Genomic DNA, 22,317 nt, shown 5'->3' with positions numbered 1-22,317 from the left:
GGGTAACTTTAAACTTTTAAATGGAAACCCCATTTCTTATTGCACATTTGGATTCTCGAGAAAAAGGAACAGTGATTTGACCCAGAATTGAAAAACAATGCCTTTACAGATTATTTCATAGAAAAGAAGTAAATGAGAATGAAATGAAATCTTTGTTTTACGTCCCACAATTATGCCAGTGAGGCTAAAGTAGACGGTGATTATGAGTAATGAATGAAATGGTGGACTGAATAAAATGGGAGGAAACGGGAGAACCCCGAGAAAACCCACGCAGGCTGGGATCGAACTCCGGACTCCAAGCACCAGAGGCGAACGCTCTACCGCTGAGCCACCGCGGCCCTATATGAAAGAAGTATTTTCGTATGAGTTTTGTAATTTTTTATGCCCATGGGCATGTATTTGATAGAGGACTCAGTCCCAATTTCCCCCTCTACAAGTTTATTAATATGACACTGTAGTAGGGTGTTATTTGTAAGCTGGATGGAAATATGAGACGGTAAGGATTTCATTGTTTTCGTTATTTCTGAGTAAGTTGGAACACTTAACCATTGGAAGGTAAGTTTACGGAGTAATGCAATACGAATAAATATGTATTAAGAGAAAAGAAATCATAAAAATAAGAAATATTTGGAGTTAACTTCAGCAGATGGCGGCTCCGAAATACAAAATTTACGGAAAAATGAACAGAATCTAACGAAATGTCAGCATGAGAATAAGAAGAAAGTGAAGAATGACATTTAAAATCTGCCCCAACTGTCTTATGGCTCTATAACCGAACATCTTGTTTTTGTCTAAATTGTGATGAAAGGTAGAAACCAAACCCACTTCGTTCGCTCAGCTATATTTTGTTAAGTAACACTGGAGACCTTACATGTGCAAGATTGGAGGAGAGACTAAAAGATAGAGTGAATTCTCATCATTAAAGAAAGACTAAGCAGCCGAAAAGAGGTTTATATGGGTCTTATCCGGGGCCGCCATCTGCGGCAGTTTATACAATATTTGTGATTAACAGTTAAGAGTGAATGACGGAAATGAAAGAGTAATTACACTAGGTAAGACATGCCAAATTAACAACATATAAAATGTAATAAAACGTTGAAAACAGCTTTATGTGAGTGTAACACGGAGACGCCATTTGCGGAAGACTAACCTTTTGGAATAACAGGGGTATGGCTGGTACGTAAAACTGTGGTTATAGATGAAACGTACAGAATATTACACTCTTTTTAATTTACTGAAACCTGTACTCAAATTGTCCTTCCACTCTGAAGTTATTTACGAAACTAATTTCATCAAACAGAACTTTTGGCGGACTGTACAGTTTACAAATCTATGGACCCCTAAAACACCCAGGGAGCAAATAAAGTTTAAAAATTTCCAAATAGACAAGACTAACTTACGAATATAAAGTAATTTACTTGGTAGAATTCTGTAACTTCTAAAAACTTACTCAAGAAATTATATTATTATTAGTACTTGTCTTTAAAATATTTTACAAAAAGTGAACGTATGGGTGGTACAGATGACTTTACCTTACCGTATCAACAAAGGCAAAGAATAGCTGAATCAGAATTTCACAAGTTCTTTTATATATACACAGTAGTCAGCAACTTGTAATTTCAAGCGTGTCAGTGTCTTTCATTTGAAACATACTAACAACTATCACTTAAATAGGAATAACTTTTGTTGCATATTTTGTACTTCTACTTTGCTCCCTGCTTCATATAAACAATCCAACCGAGAGTGAGAACTGCAACAACACAGTACATTCTAAAATATTTTCCTCTTCTTCCTTCCAAGTGGTAGCAGATAATGAAGTTAAAATGCAATCATTTGTTTTGGCGCGAAACACTTTTTCTGAGGAGCCATTTGCAAAAAATTAATAAAAATAAAAAAATAATAAAATAAAGTGCAGATGTATTGTAAAAATCCACACATACATTCGTTGCATATGTACTCCTTTTCCAGTAAATCTACTATCTGTATTTTAAACAATCATTCATGGAGTACGACATTTCATTTCTTTGCTATATTTGTACTGATATCTTCTGTTGTCATAGGCACTCTAAGCGGATTATTTGGTTCGTGCAGATTAAGATTAGTTTTAGACGGAAGCATTTCTCGTACCTGCCAAAAAATCTCGTATAATATTCTATAGCATCAAAAATATATGGTTCTTTTACACGGTAGCATTTTGATAAGCATCTTGTTGTGACGTACAACAAATCACTGGAGAAAAGCGTAATTATTGCTCCGAAACAAGTGTGAGGTAGTTAAAGCTACAGTTCTCGCCGGTTATATTAAAAAACGAAAATCACAAAGAAGTATGTGGACAAACAGCGTCCCTACTCCAACTCATTTTCTTTACTACAATTCAATTTCACACGCAAAACAAAGAGCACGGATATTTGGCACAAACTCTTTCGCTTTCTTTTAACATACCACGGCACTGCAATTCGACCAGTAATGCTGGGCAAAATGCTTTAAAAAAATAGAGCACGTTCTATCAACAAGCAACGCCATAGGATATGCCATGGCATGGAAAATGCTATAGCATTTGTTACTTTATACGCTAGGATATCGATTATACGATTTTTGTTACAATAAATGCTACGATAAGCAACGGTTGTTGAAGTGAGCCAATGTCCGTACTAAGAAACAGAAGCATTGCATAGGTCCAAAAGTGAGAATGGGACGGAGAAACGTCTTATAAGTAAGAAGCAGAACATTAGCGTTTAGTCCCCAAGTTCCTCCTGTGAGACCTTTCAAAAGATTCAATCTAATACTAAGCTTATCTGTTAGTTCTTCAATGGGTAGTCCAGTTAAGCTTCGAATCGAATATCACGCCTAGGTAGGTATTAATAGTAAAGGGCCCACTTGGTACCCATCAACAATAAGTAACAGAGGTGGGCTTGAATGGACTCTGGAACGTCGCTTAGGCAGTAGGAACAATAGAGCTAGCGTTTTCTCTGAGTTAATTGTTTACAACAATTTCTTGCACGACTTACTGAAATTATTGAGTGTTGTTTGTACAATTTAAGTTGTCGCACAGTTTGGCCGAATACAAGAAAATTGTGTTATCAGCATATTGAGAAATAAAGATATTGTGTGGTACAAAAGGAATATTGGAAGCATAAAGGATATATAATAAAGAACTGAAAGCTGATCCTTGTAATACTCCAGTAAGAGGAAAAATAGGCCAGAAGAGTGCCGTACCAACTGTAAGATAAGCAATGCGATTAGAAATAAAGTAACATATCAGCCTGAGATAGCACTGATGCGAAGTTTGAATGACTGCAGCTTCTTAAATAAGACCTTATCGAATGCCTGCTCTAAATCCTTCCATATGAGACAGAATGGTAAAGCTTTGTTATATAGATTAGTAATTATTGGTACTCTTGTGTAAACAGGTAGAAAACAAACCCAAAATTTTCCAAAAACGTTGACTGCATTACCGTCACCAGGTTATATAAGTTATTTTTTTGGACGTTCTGTATATCACAATGTTTTTATAGGTAGAGTCAAATGATAGTCCTGACGACTTTTGACTTCGCCAAATTTTATTACAGTATATAATAAATACACATGTTTCTAATTAATGTCTCCTTTTCAATGACCAAGTGAAGGAATATAAAATGTTTTGCCGGATGCCCCTTCCACTCATGGCAGTTTCCAGAACACTTAGGTTACATTAGGATTATAAGTTCAAGATGGGATCCCCAGTACAGTGCGACATAGGGTAAGAAAGAGCTGTTTTTATTCCCCAGCGACATAAGAAGGTAATGATTAAGCGATCAGTTGGTCGACTGATGCTGGGTCCCTCGGTGGTTCGGCTTTTATCTGTCCTCTTCGGGTCCTTCCGTGAGGTCAATCTTCTTTCGGCGATCCTCGGTGTTTTTCGTGTCGGCTTCTCTTCTGCTATGTTGTTTACAATCAATAGCACGTGTTGTGTTGACGCGTGCCTTTGTCGTGAAATGGGGATCCTTACACCCCCACAATGAAAAAAAAATAATCTGGAAGATTATTTTGGAGAAAACACAATTGTTATTAGTGACAGGTAACTGCATCACAACAATGACACATTTTGAAACACTGTTTAGACACTATAAGCACTATGAACACTATAAGAACACTTGGTGCGATATATATATGAAATGGTAATAACACTCTAGTTCCGTCCCAGCTAAGCAGGATCAAAGCAGTCTATTATTTCCATCAAAGTGGGCAGAAGTGCTATCACTGTGATTAATAAATATACACTAGTTCACTAATTGTGGGTATTGTGTGATGATGCCTGCTATTGGCATCAGTATGTAAGTTGTCGTCACATCTGGTACCCATAATCTGTATTGGTTGAATCTTGCAGTTAGCAGTAGTCTATATCGGTTAAGTCTCACTTCAGTAGTAGTAGGCGCTAACGATGATTATTAGAACTAATGCAAGAAGAATAATCATTTTTGGAATTGGGAAACTTTTCTTTAAAAAAATAGAGAATGTGAATTTTTCGTCACTCTGTATAATGTTGTCAAGAGCCTGATTTTATGAACATCCTGTATAAGAAGAAAAAATAACGTGATAAGCATGCAGGTACTTCGTATTGTAGAAGCGATGCTAGAAACGAGAAATCATTGTGGATCGACCTTGCAAGGATTAATGACTTTTGAGATTAAAAAATGAGAGAAAAAAATATTGATCTTGCAGTTTGCGAGTAGAACGGAAATACTAAGTTAAATAACAGAATGAGATACAGTTTATAATTGAAATAAAGAAGTGCCATTTATGTCAGTGCATCTTCTTTTTTTTTTTTTTGTTTCTTCTGTTGTTGGTTCTTCTTCTGTTCCCGGTAAGTATTTGGACTTTTGTTAATATTCTTGTTTTTATATTTGTGCCTCTTTCTTCTTAATTTTGTGTTCCCTCAGTTTGGTCCGCGTAGAATGGCTACAAACGGTCCACCGCGATGTCTTGAATTATGTGGTTGAATTTAGATGGTAATTCGACTCAATATGAATTTGAATTAAGCTTCTCTATAATCCGTGCTGGTCCTTCGTAGTGAAGGGTAAAGTCTTCAAGAAAACCAGTTTTTCTTGTGGGGTAATATACCAAAACAAGGTCACCTGGATTATAAGCTGTCTGTCTATGGCGTCTAACGTAAAACTGTTTTTGTTTGTTGTACGCCTGTTCCAGATTACTTCGTACTTTCTTCCTGATGGCCGCTAGTTTATCTCGGTCAATTTGTATATGTTATTTGATGCGAGTGTATATTCTGTCGGGATCCTAGGTTCGTACCCAAATAATAAGAAGCTTACTGAATATTTGGTCCCTCCTTGTACGTAAGTATTGATGCCAAAAATAACGTGCGGTAACTATCTTTCCCATTCCGTATGGTGTTCTTCTACGAAACATTTGAGACAATTCTGTATGATTTTATTGGTTTTTTCTACTAATCCTATGGAAGCATGATTATATGCGTGTGAGTACTTATAGGCGAAATCGTACTTCTGCGCTTAATTTTGTAAACGAGTTGCTCCATGTACTGGATGCTGATCCCAATACAGCGTTATAAATGCACCGAATTTACGGATATCGTTCCAAAAATTTCTCTATATTTTCTGCGTTTATGGCGTCTAATGTTTTTGCAATTACATATCGTGTAGCTAATTCTGTGGCTACTAGTATGTATTTATTTCTTCCTTCTTTACTTGGGAAAGGCCCGAATTCGTCATAGACCCATGTTGTTGCTATCTCTCCTACTGGGTGATGTAGTAGTTCAGCCTGCTTCTTTTGTGTTTTCTTTAAGCGTTGGCAATTCTGGCACGTACGTATTTTGTGAGCGAGATAGTTTTTGAGGTGCGGCATATAAAATTTCTTTATGGCGGTTTTGTACAATTTTAAAAACCCAAAATGCGGGTTGGTCGCCTGGCGGTGGAAAGTTGTGAACCACAAATTGGCTGGCGACTTCGGTATACATAAGAGATATATTAAGCCATAATCAGGATGGTTTTGTTTTCTATATAAGATATCGTTTTTGAGACAAAAAATATTGCTGATCTAACCGTGAAGATCTTGTCCGGTTCCTTTCCTTGTAAAATGGAAATAATGTCTTTGTAATTGTCATCTTTACGCTGCTCTCTTGCGATGTTTGGTAAATGGTTGCTATCACCTGTTACTACAATATTAACTTCAAGATTATTTGATTTAAAAGCATGGCAGTCTTCACCCTTTTGTTCGTCATTGTCTTCTTCTTCCTTTTCCTTCTTCATATCCTGGGTTTGTTCGAGCCTACGGATTATATCTGCTGGATGTGTGGACCCAGGTAGATACTGTATATTAAAATCATAATCAGCTAAAAATAACTTATATCTTGTGTATTTCCCGACTTTGTCAGGTTGTGTGTTCATTGTCGCTATATAATTTGTGTCTAAGTACAGATTGAATTTTCTATTTAATAGAAAGTAGCGAAATTTGCTCAATGTATATATGAGAGCTTACAACTCTTTTTGCCATATGCTAGCTTTCTCCTCGGTTTTTGTCAGTCTTCGAGAACAGTAAGCAACGACCTTCTCATTGTCGGTTTTTGGGGCATAGCAAGCGAGTAGTCATCCTGTTAGCATTCGACTACTATCGCTATAGACGCGGATTTCTAACGAATCGTCAAAATGAGCGAATAATGGGGCGTTTAGTATGTTTTCTTTCAATTGTTCTAAGAGAACATCGTGGTCCTCTGTCCATTTAAATTTATATTTAGATGTTACTAATTGCTTGAAAGGTTTAATTTTTATTGTAAAGTTTTTATGCGTGCTCTAAGGTATGAACATAGGCCGATAAAGCTTTTGAGAATTCGCTTTGTATTCGGTCTCTTAAACTTTCGTATTTTCTTGGCTATCATTGGAGATATTTTAATGGATTCCCCACTAACGAGGTGTCCTAACACGTTAAGCTCATGGTAGCCGATGTGTCTTCTTGGGTATGCTCGAAAATCGTGTTTTCTAAGCTTTTTTGAAATAGTGATTCTAAATCCTGCAAGTGCTGTGGAAAATTATACGCAGTGGCGACAAGGTCATCTGCAAAACTTGTAATCCGCTCTGGTAGTAATTCCAAAATCATACTCGTCGCAATAGACAAGCTCTGACTCGAGGTCCGATGCCCCATCGTACATCTCAAAACTTCTTATGATTTTCTCTTATGATTGAACTCGAAATTCATATATTTTTGGCTATTAGGATGCAACAAAATTTGGAAGTACGAATTCGAGAGATCAATAGTTGTTATTAAGGTTTTCTCGTTTATAGAGTTTAGAATGTCCTTTGTTGATTGAAATGGGACTGATAAATGGTGTAATTGGTACACTACTGTAGGTAGAGAACTATCCGAAATTCTTGCGTATTAGACTTTCTGAGCACAAGAAGTGGAGAACAAAATTCATTATTGTCTGTAGGCCTGATTATTTTTGTCTTGATAAGGTCTTGAATCTGTTTGTCTACCTGATTTCTGATATGTAATGGAATAGCTGGGGAATGGTCGTGAAATACAGCAGACTTAGAAATCCTAATTTTATGAACATATCCCCTAAAATGTCCGATGTCGTTAGGAGCATACGTAAAAACGTCTCTATATTTAAACAATAAGTCATAAACTGCTTGTTTTTTGGGTTTTGTCCAGGTCGGGGTTAATGTGAAAGAGCTCTTTATTGAAAAGTTTCTATGTGTATTTTAAGCGTTCTTCCGTTTCCTCTTTTGTCTTAAATTGATACGCTTTTTCTAAAAAAAAATTGGTTCTTCCAAGGCGTTAAAAGAAATTTCGTGCCCTTCCTCAAGAACCGCCACTGGTGTATTCCTTTTTACAGTGACGCAATTGCCATTGGGATTTGTTGTAATTTTGTTTACTCCTATCTTCTGATCAAGAGCATTTAACCTATGTTTCTCGCAAATTCCAGGAAGCAATGTTATATTCAAGAATTTCTTGTCAGCTATTTCTTTCTTTCCTACCACTTGTATGAATGTATGAGAACGAGGAGGTAATGTTACTTGCTTAGTCACGTACAAACAGTTCAGGTCTGTCTGCGATACTATCTCAGTCGTAAATGCTGACAGCATATTTTCTTTGCTCTCAAGTGGTAGCTATGGCTTCCTTGGACGTTTAAAGAAGGAGATCGTATTCTTGTTTAGATCGATGGTGGAATGCGATCGTTGGAGAAAGTCAATTACTATAATTATTAGCATTGTCCTGTCAATTACTCTAAAGTAATAAGTAAATGTTGTTTGGCCTATTTTAAATTTTATCAATGCTATTTGGTTCAAATAAATATTATTTCCTGAAATATCTTTCACTATTGTCTGGAATGGAATTAGACTTGTTCCAGGGGGTACGACGTCTCCCGGCCAGAGGATACCGCACTTCCTGTGTCAATTATCGCATTCTGAGAGCCTGCTTTAGTTTTAGTTGTTAAATGGGACTTTTTATTTTCGACCTCTAATGCAATCTTTTCCCGTTTTTCTGCTTATTTTCCTGATTGTTCCTTTATCATAGGAATTTCGTAATTTAGGCTTTTGTGCTTGTTAATTTCTCTTTGGTTTCCCTCTTCCGACTGATACTGATTGTCGGTCCCCTTGTCAAGGGGCTACCACACACGTCTTTTTGACGCTTGTAACAAACAGATGCACCATGCCCCCGCTTTCGGCATATCGCGCATACAACAATTTGATCTTCCGTAGGTGTAGCCTGCTGATTGTTCTGGGTTTGTTCCCGCATTTTCTTTCCGTTATTATTGTTATTCCTCATTCTATTTCCCTGGTTTCTATTCTTCGGTTGGTTTCTATAGCTCGTCTGTGCTATCACCATCGACAATTCTGCCATTTTATTGGTCAAAGTAGAGTGGTAATTTTGTGGAGGATTTTGCTCTTTGTGGGAAATGGTCTTAGGTTCTTGACTTGAGATTTGAAATTCTTGAGAGTTAAGTTGAGAAATTGCTATGTAAGGATTAATTCGCTGTTGATATGTAGGTACATACCTACTCATTGGTTGTGTAACAGGTTCCGTTTGTATTGGATAGGTATGGTGATATAACTGTTATGCATTATACATTGTCTTTGGTTCGGTTGGTAAGCCATAGGATGTATTCTGTGGTTTAGGCATATGATTCTGGCCGTATAGCATGTGCATTTTTTGTGATAGCTCTGCATGTTCCCATTTCCTTAAAAGGTCATTGGCGGCTTCCAAAGTGTTTAGTTTAGTCTGTAGGGCGTCTACTGTTACAAACCTTTCCAATGTTATTTTATTAAGAAAATCCCTCTGTAATCCCAAGGATAAATGATGGATTTTTTGCTCTTCTGTCGCTTCTGGTAGTAACTGTCTGATTGCTCGGGGTTTACGTAAAAAGTATGAGTCTATGGACTCATCCATTCCTTGTTGAACGTCGAATAATTTCTGTTTTGCTTTATAAGATGGGACCTTTGGCCTACTTAATGCTACCAATTTAGATTTTATATCGTCATAGGACATCGTACCAAATTGATTTTGGTTTTAAAGCTGCAACACGAGATCCAATTCTGTGTCTTGTAGATATAAAAAATTTCCTTCTTAGCTGGTGACTATGATTGCATGGTTGCCATATGGTCGAATAGCATGAAAAACCTGTCCAGATCCTCGTGCACGTGTCCCCATACTTCGTGAAATGTGTCATGTTAAAAGATATGTTAGATATATTTCTGTTATTATCTCCTGATGTATGTTCGTTTACTTGACCCAGTTTCCGGCATAAATCGCACTCAGGAAGGTAAGAAGAGGGAGGGAAAGAAATTATATGAAATTTAGTTTAATTTTGATACTAACCTCGTCAGTGCTTAGATAAAAAGTTAAGAAAAAGAGCGCCCCATACAAAACTCCGGTGCCTACACCACGCAATGTTTTTATAGGTAGAGTCAAATGATGGTCCAGGCGACTTTTCCTTTCACCAAATTTTATTACAAAATATAATAAATACACATGTTTCTAATTCAAGTCTCCTCTTCAATGACCAAGTGAAGGAATATTAAATGTTTTGCCGCGTGCCCCTTCCACTCATGGCAGTTTCCAGAACCATTAGCAGGTTGTAGGTTACATTAGGATTATAAGTTTAAGATGGGATCCCTAGTTCAGTGCGACATAAAGTAACGAAGAGGTGCTCCTAGTCCACAGCGACATAGGAAGGTAAAGAGTAAGCGATCTGTTGGCCAACTGATGCTGGGTCCCTCGGTGGTCTGGCTTTTATCTGTCCTCTTCAGGTTCTTCCGTGAGGTCCGTTTTCTTTCGGCGATCCTCGGTGTTTTTCGTGTCGGCTTCTCTTCTGCTATGTTGTTTACAATCAATAGTACGTGTTGACACGTGCCTTTGTCGTGATGTGGGGATCCTTACAATATTTTGGAAAGACAGAAATCCTTCTTCAATTTATATTTTATTTTCTTCTGTGGGAACTGCTAATAATTCAATTTCTTTCCCAAGAATCAAGAATAAAAGAGTCTTTCATCGTTCACTCATACATATATCTGAAACGTTTTTTTTTCACCGTGAGACAATTTTAGTGATTAACAAAGATTGTTTTAAAATTTAATTTGCGTATCCATACAGGTGGCTTTAAAAATAACTGCCAACATTGACCAGTTGGTCAATCCTACTTATAACTACAACACCTGGACTTTCGGAGTTTTTCTCCGCGTGTGGAGATAGTCTACACGCTTGTGGAATTCGCTACAGAATTAAGTAAAGGGGCACACGTCTAGTGACCACTCAAGGACTGGTATAGCGGCTAGCCCCCACTTAGTGGTCCCGGGTCCGCTGACCCCGTGTGCGTAAGTAGTGAACGGGTCCTCCAATGTCGTAATTTACATAGTGCGACTGTCTGTGTTCATCCTGCTGGATACAACCGTCAACTTTTTACTTATTCTTTTCGCAGCAGCTAGGAACTTGCGTCGTGGGATTATTTTAGTGTTACTTCACAGTGTTAACCCCCACGTGCATTAGTGAGTGATGTGAAAAAAGTGTTTGTGGTATATCCCCAAATATAACCTTTTATTCATCTATATGCGTGATACAAAGGGCTATTATCGCGTGAAATGTGAAGTGTAATTTTGTTTGTGGAAATAGTCAAGTTTCTATACCCATATCAGTGTTTTGGTGTTGGGATTGTTTTCCTTCTATCTTTTTACACATAGAGCATTTAATAAATAAGCATAGTAGTATTCTATTTAATGTGTTTTCGTTGCATGTGTGAATGATATTTTTGTGTGTCGTGGTCTGAGTGATGATCTGGATGTGCGTCAGGATTTCGAGACGAGACATCCGAACCTCTCGGTGCTTCATCTCATTGTTGAGACCTGAGGGCAATCCGGGAAAAGTTCTGTTATTCCTTTTTGGAAAAGTTCTTTGATATCTTAACCAGGTAAGTTCAGGTCTCCTGAAAGTACTCGTTGATGGGACAGCGGGAGGGGGTAGGCAGATCCGGTAAGTGGTTACAACTGAAATAGCTCTTTGGCACTTGAATTGCATTTTAATTCAGCTGGTTCCTGCTGAATTTCATGTGGAAGTAACTCCACATCGATGATGAAGATGTTCTTGCTAATTTGCTCCGCAAATCTTCTTCACACAAATCAGGAAAATATCGCTTGAATTCATCATACGTAGACTGAGTCTAGGTGCGAGTTGATGTTGTCTCTCCATATGGTTGAATTACACTCTTTATTGTCAAGAAGTTAATTTAACTGAGAAAAAGATTAAAAGCTGGGCGTAGAAGCATTCAGGCGGCTTTTCCATAGTAGAGTCTTTTCCATGAATGTTCTTATCGCATCACAAGAAATTAGTATGTTCTCGTGTTCATACCTTGGAGTTTGAGATTGAGATTATTACATTTCAAAAATATCAACAAGATATGAAAGAGAAAATACAAATAGCTGTGTCATCAGTAACACAAGTATAGAGTTCATATTTTCTTACACTTAGGGGAAAACTTTCCCCATCTGACTTAAGCTTTTATAGCCTACTTAACATATTACTTTTCGACAAGCAACTAACTTCTGTAAGGAAAACTAAAGTTTCATGTTCAGCACTTTGAGGTCGTAACACAAAGCCTCAAAGAATCGAGCATTCAGAACACTTGACTATACAAAATTAACACACTTAATAGCCGATGATAGTTCCTGTTTCAAGTTCTCTAGTAACGTTTTTGTAGCTGAAGCTTGCTTATGAATTAAGTGTGAACCAATAATTGTACGAATCCTGCCCTTTGTCAGCATTATAAATACGGACTATGAATCTAAAATTGCTGAAACTTTATCAGTACATATTCCTACAACTCTGTCAAAAGACAAATCATTTTCAACAAAAAAGAAAAATGATAGCAGAAAAACAATGTAACCTTTGCACGATGTTTTCAAACTTTTTGAGAACAATATTTCTACTAGTAACCATTTTTTAACTTACGAACCGACAGTACTCTAGTCAGGCCCGCAATCAGAGGGGGCTAGGGGTCCTGACCCCCTAATCATTTCGTGGTCCCTCCAGACCTCAATACAAAATGCACAATTTAGGTATTTGTAAAAGAATTTTTAATGACTTGGCTCCCCTAACATATTCATGCCCCCCAACCTCTGTGGCTGGATTCGGGCCTGACTATTAAATGATAACACCGAGATATGTCCGCAGAATCATCATACTGCAGGGAAAATAATGTAGAGTTTTTTTACCTTTCCCACTATTTGATATTTTAAATCCTAGGCCATTTCGTATTCTTATATAGTTCTACGTTTCCCAGTATTGTCTGCAAGATATATTTTGTTAATTTTTTCTAACTTTTTACCCTAGCTTAGCCAGGATGTATGATTGGGGGGTCCAAGTGCTGTTATAGGTACATATAGAAAAATTACAAACAAAAAAACATGTAAACATAAAAATATATAAAAAATTACTAACATCAAAGTACCAAAGTACATTGTCGGACCTCTTTGGGGGGCGACCTCTCTGGGCCCTCCCTTCCCTACGCCACTGTTTTTACCCCAAGTAAAATTTTTGTAGTCTGAAGTATGTAAGGTGTGATAAGTCTCACCAATAGTATGAGGTCTTCTATCTTTGGTTATTAAAAGAAAAAGTTCATATGATGCTGCTACCACCTTCTCATTTTACTGGTGAAAACTTCCAGAGGAGTCCAAATTCATACCTTTCAGCAAGTTTCCTCTCACAATATTTTTTTTAAAAATTTGTCTTGAGGTCTTTATGTACTCGTTCCAATCGGAGGGGAAGAGAGCATTATTGCTAAGGACAACATGACACACAACTTATTGTGGTAGTTGAATACAAGCTTTTTCAATGAACGTAAGTAAAACCATACCTGATGTAATCTTTAGTATAAATTTTCTCTTTGGACTAAAAACTGCCATTTTACTTCACACACACACACACATACTAACACAAACAAGAAATTACAAAGTTAATACAGCATTCACAACACTACAAAATAAACTTCTCAGTTCAGAACACCGGGCTGAAAAATTAATGAAAAGAAAAATCTTGTGAATGGTTCCAGCACTGTAGATATAGACAATTTGCGTTAAAATTTATCATTCAGAAGTACAATAGCGATACTGTTGAAACAAGAAAAAGCCCGTGATCAATCGGTCACTAATCAGTTTCAAACTAAGTAATGTATTAGGCTTCTAGTATATTAATTGTCACCAACAGTGCCAAAAGTAAATGTTAAATTCTGCTCTGCTCTCTTTAGACATTATCCCCAACTCCTTGTTTTTAAAGTTTTTTGGTTGTTAACAATTACATTATTTATTGGTTGAAAGGGTTGTCGTTGTGTTTAAAACTACTAAAAAATTAAGAGACGTTTAAGCAATTCATAACAGATTTGCAGGGACCCAAGTATGTATACTAAATTACGATTCTATTATGGTTATTTAATTTACAAATATTTTAATTGTTGTAACAATGAGGTGGTAAATTGAATATCGTACAAACACACCATGGTTATTGAGTAAGAACAGTAGTTCCATAATTACCAAAGAGTACGGCCAACAAAATTAGCCTTTAGTCCCAATTTCATCTCCCCATGAATTTGTTCGAACTTGAGTGCAAGCGATAGCGTCGATGCAGAAAACACGACACTGAACGAACCAGAGTGGTAAGATGCACCGTTCGCGCGTGTCACCGTTCCGGAATATCAGTATGGTGTCAATTTACTTAATAAAATATGAAATACGATATACGGTATTTTAACTAAAAAATAGTATCCTATTATTTATACAACCTTTTGTCCATGAAAGTGTTAGAAACAATCAGGAAAACTAACATTTATACAAATATTCAGATCATGTCTTGTCCCCCACTTTTAACGTCCAACCGCCGCCACTGAGACTGACAACCTCTTCTTTAGATAAATCAGCATCAATTGGGGCAGACACAGAATACACCGATCAACTGCGAGAAGGAACAAAGAAAATTGCGTCCAATAGAAAAGTAAGACATAAAGAAAATTGTGGTGAGGGGAAGGGAAGAAATACAATATCACAGTGAAATAAAGCTTCTGTACTGATATTCACAGATGAAAACAGCGTGAATTTGAACAAGATAGAGCTCACCTAATCATTCCATTCTCTTTCTCTCTTCTCATCTTATCCTTTTTGATTTAACCCTCGTGTCAATATCATTAACGTGTCTTCGGTAGTCGAAACCTAGATTCGATTCCTGGTGGAAACTCATGTTTGGATTCCACTTTAAGGTGTAGATCCACGTCCCATGCAGACTCTATTAAATGGTTCTACTAAAAAAGACAATGGTTCTAATTGTATCTACCTAGTTTCTTTTGTGGTCGAGGAGCAAGGTGAGAAAACGGATTACTTTGCATGAGACATATACTTGAAGAGCAGTTAAGATTAAGATAAGTGATATAATAACTTTATCCGTAGAGTCATGACCCAATTGAATATGTACATCTGTACTATATACCTTGAAGCAGAAGATATACTCTAGTCACTAAGATTAAGCAGAACACATACGGCATATATATGAGGGTCATTTAACTCGAACTGGCAACACTGCTACGATTGAAGTGTCGTGTGGACAGGAGACAAATAACGAATGTAGTGTGTTCCTTGGATATGTTTGAGTCAGTTCAACGATGAAGGTCCCATATTACGGTGTGTGTGGCGAGTAGACATAGTTAAAGTGATTGTTGTGTGAAATATCCTCCTAACGCAATATTCACGCGTGCAGAACAGCGTGTGTTTATCAAATTCCGGGTGACACGAGAGCGAAATGCTAGGACAATTCACAGAAAATTAATAGAGGCCTGTGATGAAGGTGAGTAGATTCTTGGCATTTTTTCGCCCATATTAATGAGGCAGTTAGGCTATATTTTTGACATTGTAACAGTTCCTAATGATATACGGTGTATTACGTGGATATTCTTGACATTTGACAGTTCTTAATGATATATAATAATTGTACTTACGGGTAGTCCTATTATTATATTATGACAATTTGAATGAAACGTATATTTTTCGCATATATTGATTAATCACTTTGTATATGTAAATGACACAGAAACATATTATAAAAACTACGATAATATATGCAGCTATGAATTACGAAGGTTATGGCTGTTTTAGAGGGAAAGGAGAATATGACCTATAATGAATGATTTCCGCTTTTGTCTCTTGTGAAATGCTAAGTTGACAAGCATGATATAACTCACCTTTAGAAATGAAATATGCAAATCACACACGTATAACAAGTTGATATATGTTTTGTTTCATTATACGCATGACATTTAACACGGCAGCGGATGTTGGTCATTGGAATGGAGGAAAGAATATTAAATTTTGGAGATTGCTCTCAAGGTTATTATCGTTGGAATGGGGAAAAGAAGAATCTGGAAGTTTCGAGATTGCTCTCAAGGTTATTATCGTTGGAATGGAGGAAAGAAGAATCTTGCTGTTTCGAGATTGCTCTGAAGGTTATTAGAGTTATATAAATACCGACTCATTTGCATAAACCATACAACGTATACGAGATAAGAAGCGGAAGTATAGTGTTGGAAGAAGGAATCGACATGTAGAAGGCACTCGAAGAAAAAACTATTGGTAGTTACTAACTTTGTAGTATTTCTATTTTTGTTTTATACTTGTTCATCTTTTTTTTATACGGGAAGTGACATTGGAAACGAAATACTTGTAAAACACTCGTAATTGTCGGGAGTATAAGGGAAAGGAAGTGTTTGTTTTACCGGGAATTGATTTCGGATTTTCCGACATTGAAAACCAATTATTCGGTGTACTTATATGTAATTATAAATTAACTAAGATATAGTGTAATCTAACATGGAGGCTACAGGAAATCTAGATTGTTCATTGCACCAGGAAGCGAACGAGGGCTCTCCCACGTGAAAAACCGTACGATAAACCTTTTGCCTAGCACATTTTGTTACTTATATGTAGCTATGAATTCTGTAAGACGTATAACTGGTATTTATTAACTTTATTGTGGAAGAACAAACGTATACTGGATAGGGAGCCATGACACTGCCGTTATTTGAACCAGGGGTTTCCACCTAAAGAACCGTACGCTAAAACTTTTGCTTGCACTGTGGATTTTTCAGTTATAAGTGGTATAAACTTTACTGTGTAAGAACAAACTTTCGTTGAACAGGAACAGAAATCCACACTGGGAATCGAATTTGTATCTCTCATATGCAAAGCCAATATGGTTGGGAACATTAGTGCTACTTTGAATATCATATTTTATGTTTTTGTATTTTGAAAAGTCGTAATACGGTAAGTTACTACTGCATTTTTCTTTTTCATTCTTTTTTAGATGCTGAAGCAAATAGGAACTGATGTAATCAATAAAACACTGTAGAATGAAACCTATTTTGCAACCCAACCGTTGATGAGCCCGTAACCTCCGCCACTGGAAACAGAAGTTACTCCGTCACGATTTATTGTGCGCGGATCATTTAAAAGAAGAATATCCCCTACATCTTCACCAATAGTGAGTAATTCCCCAGTGCAGAATTGGGAGTTGGAAGAATTTTTGAAGTTACCATGTGAGTGTACTGTAGAACGTACATCATTGGATTGTATAAAAGAGTGTATAATATACTGGAAACCAGACGATGTATGTATCTGTATTGCCTGCTGTTTTATGGAAGGTGAACAGTTAGAGCATGATTGATGTTGGATACGTAATCGCTTGAACGGAAAGCTATAGATGTAACAAAAGTTGAGGTTCGTAAAGAATTATTATTAAATTATAGAAAAAAGCATGGACATCTGTGACTACATGGAACTTTATTGAACGTTTCCAAGATCTTGTGTGTGATTTTCAAGATCTTGTGTGTGTATAGACCTTTATTAGTTAAAAGTTTACTAGAGAAAGACTGGGAAATATACTGATATGGTGTAAAATGTACAAAAACAATGTAGGAAAGTATGTTAAAAGTAACCTTATTGTGAGTAAAAGATTTTTATCTTGAATTAGAGTTTGTACATTATGTATAGAACATATTGAAAATAACAATAATAAGACAAGTATGTAATTTTATATTTTACTATTATACATTTATGTATTTTATTATCATGGAATATAAGTTCTGGAGTATATTTGGAAAGTAATAGAACATATCTTGTGATATCACTAACGAATTTTTCTTGGGAAAGATTTATTTTGTATCGCCTTGAAACATATTATTAAACAGGAAATTCGAATAAAATATTATTTGATTGCAATATAAGACGGAGAACTCATAGAATACTTTGTTATATGTAAGGAAAAGTGTGTTTCACACATGCGCAGAAGTTTCTATTGTAGGTGTATAAATAGGTGTATCACACTTAAAAATTAATGTATTTAATTTGTTTTTGTTGAAGAGCAGAAAAATGACTAGCAGGGAGATTGCTTATGTTTCACCTACAGAAAAAGAAATTCAACGTCAAAAAGAAAAACCTATAGTGTTAATTCACCCGTCTGACTCCAATTTGTCAGATGTGGTGGACAAATACCCTGTACGTGGGTTCTCCCGTTTTTCCCACTTTCTTCATTCCACCAAATCTTTTATTACTCACCACCGTCTTCCTTAGCCTAAACGGCATAAAGTGGGACGTAAAACTCAAAGAATTCATTTCATTTCATTTCCAATTTGCCAGATGAATTACGTGATAAAGTGAGAATAATATATCCATCTCAAGAAATAGAAGTGTACTATTTCAGGCGCTATAATAGATATAATGATGAAACACTATCAGAAAGTGATGATGACAATCTTCAAAATATTAACTGTTTTGAAGTGGAAGCTAATGAGTGCGAGTGAACTAGTAAAGTATTAGTGATACTGTTTTATTCAGTTATTTAAAGAGTACTCACCAAATTCAGTATTATTATGTGAACCATGTTCTGAACATAATGAAAATGAAAAAGAACGCAATTGTTTGCTGCAGTATGATTACGAATTATTACAAAAATGTAGACGATCGTAATTAAATGTGAAATGAGAGAGAAAAGTCTATAAACTTTATTTAAAGAAGCATTTTAAAGACTAATATTAAGAACACTTATGTTCTGGAGAAAAAAATAATCTGGTATATGAGTACATTACAGTATGATTGTTACATCAAAGAATTAGTAGAAATGTTTTCGGAGAAAGATAAAAAACTATTTAGTGGTGTATATGAGCAGTGAGACACTGTAGCATATGCAATCGATTGTGTATGAGTAGAAGAACATAGTTTGTCCTCATATATAGGGCTAAATACTTTGATGTAAGTTGTGAAATTACAAAGGGTTACAAAGAATTGATCTGTCAACTGTAAATATTATTTTATAAATGGATTAATCCGTAGTATTGTAACATTAAGAATTCAATACGTTACAAACATTTGAACGAACAAATGTAAATAATAGTTTATAGCTAAAATACTGAATTACTGGCAACTGAATTCTCAGTGAGAGTAATGTATTGTTCTCTTTTAAAAGAAATAAATTAATATTAGGAAATATAATCTAAGTTGTTTGTATGCTGTATGAAGGAACTGGTGTTTAAGAGGCAACGCATTAGAAAACAAAATAATTCTTTTCGAACAATATGGTAGGAAACTGAAAATATTTAATACTTTAGTTTAGATTTTCTTCAAACATTACCAACGTAAGTGAATGATGAACTGTTTGTCCATTGAACTGGAGTCACTGAGGTTGATACATTTTGTTTAGTTTATGATATGAAGACTATAACTTTTCTTAGCACTGTAGTCAATTGTAAGTGTTAAATCCACATAATATATAAGTAGTTTTGCAACACCGTCTATCACTTAAAGTGGGTAACTTTTCAGCCCTGCTAGTATCAACGATCATTTTCAAACAAAAGAACATCCTCTATTCTTACTTATAGGGAACACACTGCCTAATTAGTAGCGTCAATACTCTTGGTTCAATTCTGGACCATGTATGTTTGTAATTGATAAACATCGTGCATAGAGGATTTTCTCAGTTCTACCGTTTGTTTCCATATTCTCATTCCACTGTTTCTTTCATTTCTCATCATCAGCGTGTCCTTTACCCTAGAATCATAGAACGTTTAATTAAAAACATTATTAAGTGTTCGGCTGGAATCTCTAGTGCATGAGATTCTTACTGCAATTTCTAATGAAAGTAATGGTAAAACTAAAATATCTGTATTCATATTTTTATTCAGTGTACAGTTATCTATTTCATCTACAAGAACAATAATTATAATGAAATAAACGTTTATTCCGTTCAGACGCAGAGACAACATTTCCAAGTAATCACAAATATAAAGTTTCCCACTATAAAGAAAAGAATTCTCTTTTCAGAGCATAATCCAAATAACTCTAATGTAAATCAAACCATACATGATTACGAATGTTAATTTCATACAAGCAAAACAACTTGAAACTAGTGTAAGTTCTAGTAAAAGAGTTGTGCGTTCCTATATCTTTCACACATCCTATAAAGTAGTGCCAACCGTAAATACAAAGTTTGATTAGTAAAATTGACGCTTAACATGACATAATTCGTATTGTAGCCATTACTTTTAATGCAAGTTGTATTAAATTAGTTATAAAAATATTAAATTCGGTTCTTCTACCTTAAATGTATATGCATTAAGGTAGTAAATAAAAAATGCAGCGTTCTTTGTATACTAAATCGTAAAAAAATAAGTATCTGAAGAAACAAAAAGTGTATATCTCTAAAAAATCCCCGCTCTCCAGAATACCTACAATACAATTTCAGTTTCAAATATATGCATTGTATGTATGGAATGTCAGTTCCTATACATATGCAACATGAAATCTAAACAGCACGGCATTAGATTGGTAAAGAAGTCTTCTACATAGTTTCAAATTGTTTGTTCGTTGTTATCGGTTATATAACTGTTAGAATACACACACACACACACTAAACATTAAAAATCTAAATAACACAATCTCAAATAAACTAAAATCATATGCTCTCCGCAATTAGTAATAAAAATTATTAACTGTATTGTATATATCAATGAGTTGTAACGTGTAATTTCACATTTAAATAATAGGGCATGCAATAAAAACGATCGCATCTACATGTTAAGTATTGTTATTTCTATATCCAGTTTTATATACTAAAAATGTAATAACATATTTATAATAATTTCCTGTAACATACAAAAACTAACTCTTTCCCAGCCATATATATCATGATAGTAAATATCATGACAGACTAGTAATTCAGAGAGCTTAAGTTCCTATTTACGTAAGATAATACTTATTTTCATAATTCGAATAATAATAATAATAATAATAATAATAATAATAATAATAATAATAATAATAATAAATGGAAATAAAGGGAAATCCCAATACAAACTGTATTAACAATGCAAAGTTCTGTGTATAAAGAACATAGTTCAAACTTGCAAGGAGGAGCAAATATGGTACAATCAAATGTTGTGCCCGCAATCAGTGTCAAATGAGCCATACTTCCGGTAAAAAAGCGACATACATATACCAGCATGCAAAAGTCAGCTTGTAAACATACCTAGTTACGGATACTAAAGGTCTGACACGTATCATAGTAATATCCATATTGCAATAATGTAGTTTTCGTACTTTAAAAAATTTCCTTCAATAAATATTGCACAATATTTATAGTTTTCATAAAAATAGAATATTAAATTCATATATTAACGCGATTAATTATTATTTATTAAATTCAGTAATGATCTGAATCAAAATACTCGATCGAAGTTATTAGTACACCCTAAAAACCATAAATTTCAATTGCGCCATCGCAATATTACTTTGATTTCGGTTCGCGCGGGAAGTTCTACTATGTCATAAAGAAAATTGCCAACATCAATGAACCAGTGAACGACAACAAACAACCAGGAAAATAGGCAGCATCGGAGTGCGGGCAGCGGAGTAGCACCGGAGTAAATCATCAAAGGTAAGTGAAAAGATATGTAATAATTTTTTCTTTTTAATTGAGCTAAAGTATAAAAGAGCCGGCAAATGGCATTAAGCACGTGGCGCAGCGGGCCTGGCGGTAGGTCTTACAAAGCAAGTGGAAGTCTATAAAGGAAAAAGTCGCGACGAAACAAAACAGTAATGGCGCCATCGGAAACATCTTACACACGTCATACACAAGAAGTTTTACCGATCCACTGTAATTGCAAAATCGCATTACTTCAACTGAGAATGTAATTGAAAATACTTATTACTTCAATTAAAATGTAATTACCCTATGTACATCATGCTATATGATGAAATGTTGCCTTAATCAGCGTTAATCCGAATTAATCCCGCGTTAATCCCTTTGCTCCCTGGCAAATTAAGATAATACAGGGCAGTAATCCGGGCTTAGTCTCACTAACATACGTAGTGCGGATTAAAAAGGAGAGAAAATAGCCCCCTTCCTACTGATGAGAACCCACAATTTTGGAAGCAAAAAGTAAAAAAAAATCCTTGGCTGTCCGACCGTGTGTCCGTACGGTAAACATTCTTATCTCTCTGGTCTCAATTGACAAAACTCTCTACAGCTCTAAGCTATAAAACTAAAATTAATATATATTTGATATCTGGCTTAGCCCTCGTTTGAGATGAAGTTACTGAATAACCTTCACTTCCCTCAAGAAATTATACTATTATTTTTTTCCAAATAAAATAAAATTAAATTACGAAAACTTTGTACAACAACTACCTGCTCAATAATTATATATCTATACGTCCACTTATAAATACCTGCTTGTTGTGCCTAGGATTGGTTCATATCAAAGAAATTAAATGAAAGTTCGAGGAATTA

The 22,317-nt window shown here is 35.5% G+C and overlaps 1 protein-coding gene across 3 annotated transcripts in view; it reads right to left on the bottom strand.

The window, feature by feature from the left end:
• LOC145685815 (endoribonuclease Dcr-1-like) overlaps positions 1-22,317 on the bottom strand; it is a 166,323-nt gene that overhangs the window by 119,312 nt on the left and 24,694 nt on the right. Inside the window, exon 1 of one of the 3 annotated variants that reach the window (XM_081758386.1) lies at positions 1,533-1,781. The exons of 1 other annotated variant lie outside the window; for it this stretch is intronic. The gene's annotated coding sequence lies outside the window, so the exon portion shown is untranslated. Of the gene's footprint in view, positions 1-1,532; positions 1,782-22,317 lie in introns of those variants that run through there. One more of the 3 variants, XM_081758385.1, reaches the window with a different exon arrangement.

Source organism: Thermobia domestica, chromosome 5 (genome assembly GCF_964235325.1).
Source record: "Thermobia domestica chromosome 5, izTheDome1.hap1.1, whole genome shotgun sequence".
NCBI lineage: Eukaryota > Metazoa > Arthropoda > Insecta > Zygentoma > Lepismatidae > Thermobia > Thermobia domestica.
This window is presented reverse-complemented; position numbering and strand designations above follow the sequence as displayed.